Below are 5,302 nucleotides of genomic sequence, written 5' to 3'. Positions count from 1 at the left end.
TTTTTACTTATTTTAGCTTCTTAGATACTCTTAGATTAGTAATTTGAGGATAGATGTTCTTGTGGTGATGACTTCCAGGTTTTGGGAATAAATAGTATTGAGTTTTTATAAGTTATTTAATCGATTTTCATTAATGAGTTTTAAGTCTTCCGCATTATATTTTGTTATTTATGGTTGAAATGTTGGGGATTAGATTGGTTGGTTCGCTCACATAGTAGGATAAGTGTGGGTGCCAGTCGCGGCCCGTTTTGGGTCGTGACCAACTGAACCTAATGAAACACTTTAAGAGTTAATTCGTTGCATTAGTACGATAACCGTTGCCATAGTATCTCTATATTGCAATGGTTTGTGAAAATCGTCGCCTTAGGTTCTCTATGGCAAGGGTTCCGCCAATTATTTTTCCACACTTATTTTTCTCCACTTATTTCACTATACCCGCCAATTTTTTTAATTAATTGTTAAATTAAAATAAAAGGTAAATATATCAGATTAATTAGGTCAATATTCATCACTATTTGGAACAAGCCTCGTAAGTATCGAACTTCTCTCTCTTTTCTCTCTGAAGAAGAACGAAAGCTCATCGATGGCCTTAACCATTTTTCCTTGCTTTTCCTTGTAGGAATCTGCCACTTTTGGGTCTTCTTCGTGAGTTGTACGTTTCTGCAGCTACAGGTATGTTGTGTGTCATCTTTTTCAAAGTTAGAAATTTGTTAGAAGCTAGGGTTCTTGACAAATGGATTACTTTAAAGTAGTTTTTGCTAGAGTTTATGTTTATAATGTCATCTTTTTGTGCATTAGAGTGTGTATTTCGATTTTGGTGAAGATTGAGAAATCTCTGCAAAAATGTTTAGATGGAAATTTGTAGCCTAGGAAGAGTTAATGTTATGAAAGATGAGTTTCAATTTTTCAATCTGCATGATAGTTCTTATCAATTGAAAAATCTTTTGTTTTTGAACCATACAGAAGATTTCTAAGAATAAAATCTTCAATCTGATAGTTCTGATCTAAGTATTTTTCTACTATAAAAGTCCTTGAAGTCGAGCATTAAGGGATTTTGTTTCTCTCTTTCGAGTATATTATTGAACTCCTAAGTATAAACTTTCCTCCTTGTCTCAAATTTTTAGTGGAGAAACTACAAATTGGTCATCATCAAGCTCAACTCAGTACTGCTAAAAAAAGAGGTAATGTTCCTATTTCTATTTTTTCTTTCTTTTTCTTTTTTTAACTTTGATGTACATCTGTGTGTCAGAATCTTTTTCCTGCTTAAAAAGTGAGTCTTTCCAATATTGAAATAACTTACCTTCAATTAAATGTAATTCGAAGCTACATTTGGAATGTGGATGCATCTTTTGTTTGAATGTTATAATACAACCTGATGGAGTACAAGTTTTTACATTTCTTATCATAGTATGATGTCTTAATGCATCTTGCAGCACTTGTTTTCAGTATAGACATATAAAATTATGAAAATAAATAGAAATGTGAGTGACATGCACATTTATTGATTTAATGTTCTTGAATATGTTAACTTTGATGTAATGTTCAAGTTGGTAATGTTCTGGTTTCTCTTACTATCTCTGTTCATTATTGCTTATTCAATTAAATCATTCTATATGACCATGTTTTTCAAATTTAAGGTTTGTATTGTAAGTTCAGAATGTTGGAAAATTTTCACTTTATGGTTTTACTGTAAAAAGAAATTCATGATAAGTTATGAGTTAAAAGCTTCGATAACTAGACCATTCATGTTAATTTCTGCCTCAGTGAACTCTATCTCGTCCATTCCTTTCCCAGTGTACCAATGCAAGAAAGATATTCTTCTGAACATAGTTGTGTAGTGGTGGTGTGTATTCTTCTTGTAAGGCTGTGAGTGTTAACATCTCTAAGGCTGCTTCTATATTTGGATCTTCATGTCTATATTTAACCATACATCCAAGTTCTCTAAGGCTCCTTGTCTTTTCTTATAAATTTTAAGTTTTACTATTGAGTTGCTCAGTTTCTTTAGTGAGGTTATGACTTTGATTTTGTTGTCTTTTCATGCTTTTCACTTGTCTCTTAATTTTGTATTTAGTTTCCTTTTTGTCTACACTCATTTTCATTTATGTGTGTATGAATCTTGATTTTTACTCTTCTTTTTGTTTTGTATATAACCATTTTCAGATGATTCATGTGCATGTATAGATAGTTTAGAGTGTTGGACAAGATTTACCATTTATGTGACTTTCCTATTAGCCTTTTTTTTCTGATTCATGTTGTATTTTGTGACCATTGCTGATTCTAGAACTGTGATTTAGTTCATACTGGGTCTGTTTGAACAGTAACTCATCCTCTCAAGAGGGAGTCGTGCAATGTGTGTTGCTTAGTTTGTTCTGCGAGGTTGTTATCTTTGACAAAATAATATTATGTTGTGTATTTTTTTATATGAAATTCATTACATCTTGTAAGTGTTTAGATTTGTCAAAATTGTTTTACTTTATTTGTCGTGTCTTATTATCTTTAGATTGAGTTTTTAGATTTTAAATCTTTTACTTTTTTTCTCTTTTAACTAGTTGAAATTATAGATAAAATTGATATTGTTAAAAAGACAAATAATTAAGTATAACGAAAGTTCAAGGAAAACACACATTTTAGTTATGTTGTTGCATAAAATAAGATAGAGCCACTGATCAGAATCTTCTTTTTTATGTATTATCTTGGTAATTTTGATTTTGGTGTCATATAGGATATTCAATATTAAATGGATAGTGGGGATAAAAGTTGGATTGGTCTACGGAGATCCACCATTGAGTATATCAGTGGTGTGAATAACTTTCTTGATAAAGCTTTTGAACTAGCTTCCAAAGGAGATGAAATATTCTGTCCTTGCAAAGAGTGCTCTAATTGTAAGTGGCATCAATGAAATGTTGTAGATGATCACTTGATTGTTTATGGGTTTGTACAAGGGTACACCAAATGAATTTTTCATGGAGAAAGTATTTCCTCTAGAAATAATCCAGATCATAATAAGGAAGGTTCCAACATGCGTGACAATATTGATGGCCTACTTTATGATACTTTTAGAGATGTCGCAGCTGATTTGGGGGTTGAGGGAGTGAGAGACGGTTTATCCGAAGATGCAAAGAAATTTTATAAATTACTGGAGGAAGGTAAACAAGAGTTATATATCCTGGGTGTAAGAATTTCTCGAAATTGAATTTCACCATTAGATTATTTTTGTTCAAATGTATTCATGGTTTGAGTAATGTAGCCTTTGGAGACTTGCTAGACCTGTTAAGAGAGACATTTCCATTTGCTCATATACCCGAGTCGTTTCACAAAGCAAAAAATGTGATGAAAGATTTGGGTCTTGATTATGAAAAAAATACATGCATGCCCTAATGATTGTATGTTATTTTGGAAGGAAATTGAGAAGGAAGATAACTATTCTGCTTGTGGCTCGTCTAGATGGAAGATAGTTAATGATCCCTTGACTAATAAAAGCACCGAAATTCCTGCAAAGGTTTTAAGATACTTTCCCTTAAAACCTAGGCTTCAGAGAATATTCATGTATCCTGAAACAAATGCAAATATGAAATAACATGATACTGAACGACCCAAAGATGGAAATATACGACATGCGGTTGACAGGGAAGCTTGGAAGAATTTTGATTCCTTGCATGAAGATTTTGCTAGAGATCCTCCTAACGTTAGATTGGGTCATTGAAGTGATGGTTTCTCAACCCGTTTCGAACCATTAGTATTTCTCATAGCACATGAGATGTTATGCTAATGAATTACAATTTATCACTGTGGATTTGCATGAAACCGGAGTATATGATCTTATCTATGATCATTCCAGGTCCATCGTCTCCAGGACGCGACATTGATGTCTACCTTCAACCACTAATTAAAGAGTTGCAAGAATTGTGTGAAACTGGGATGGAAACATATGATGCTGATTCTAACCAAACTTTTCAATTGCGTGCATCCTTATTGTGGACAATTAGTGATTTTTCAGCCGATGCAATGCTTTCTGGTTGGAGCACAAAAGGAAGAAAGGCATGCCCAACTTGTAATCATGGGACATGCTCTCAATATGTCAAACATAATCGCAAAATGTGTTACATGGGTCATCGGGCATTCTTACCTCCTGATCATCCATTTCAAAGAGATAAGAAATCATTTGACGGTACAGAAGATCACAGATATGTACCTACTCCCTTATCAGGCACAAAAGTATTGGAAGATTTGTGTGGATTCAATAATGTTTTCGGAAAGGGCCAAAAGAGGAAGCGTCGTGACAGCGAGGGTCCATGGAAAAAAATATCCATTTTGTTTGAATTGCCATACTGGGAACATAACAAACGAGGCACAATCTTAATGTGATGCACATAGAAAAAAATATTTGTGACAGTTTGCTCGGGACTTTGTTGGATGTAACTGGAAAGTCAAAAGATCATGTTAATTCTCGATATGACTTGCAAGAAATGGGGATACGAAAGGAGCTTCAACCAGTAAAGGATGATAACAGAAAAGTTCATTTGGCTAAAGCTTGCTTCTCCATGAAACCAGAAGAGAAGAAGTTGTTTTGCCCTGTTTTTAAAAATTCCAAATTACCAAAAGGTTGTGTTTCAACTATATCAAGAGGTGTGGAAGTGGATGAGATGAAAATATTAGGTTATAAGAGTCATGATGCTCATTTCATAATGCATTACTTGGTCCAAGTTGCTTTTATAAAAGTGTTGCCTAAAAAAGTTTGTATAGCGTTGATTCGGTTGGGGAACTTCCTTAGAGTCATATGTGGCAAGGTGATAAGGAGAACTGATCTTGATAAAATGCAGTCTGAAATCAAAGAAATTATATGTGACCTTGAAAACATTTTCCCTCCATCCTTTTTTGATATAATGGTACATCTGCCCATCTATTTAGTAAATGAAATGAAGTTTGGGGGTCCGACACATCTTCGTTGAATGTATTCCACTGAAAGAAACCTATGTTTCTTCAAAGGGCTTGTTCGTAATCGATTTCATCTAGAGGGATTTGTGGCACCAGAGCGCGTGGATTTATGTTCCAGATACCTACATGCTGGGGTGAAAACAAAACTCATTCGATACCAATTAGAGGATTAGAAGGGAACTGAAACAAATGGAGATTATTTGTCACCTATATTCCCTAAATTTGGCCATCCCATTGGAAGGAAGAAAAAAAGCAAAGGCAATAATTTTCACATGGATCTCTAGTTATGTCTTGATATACATCGATATGTATTGTTTAATACAGGAGATGAAAAAATAGAGACCTTCATCATGTAATATCTGTCACT

This window comes from Solanum pennellii, chromosome 8, assembly GCF_001406875.1.
Source record: "Solanum pennellii chromosome 8, SPENNV200".
NCBI classification, from domain to species: Eukaryota; Viridiplantae; Streptophyta; class Magnoliopsida; order Solanales; family Solanaceae; genus Solanum; species Solanum pennellii.
The sequence above is the reverse complement of the archived record's forward strand: the minus strand, read 5'-3'. Positions refer to the sequence as shown.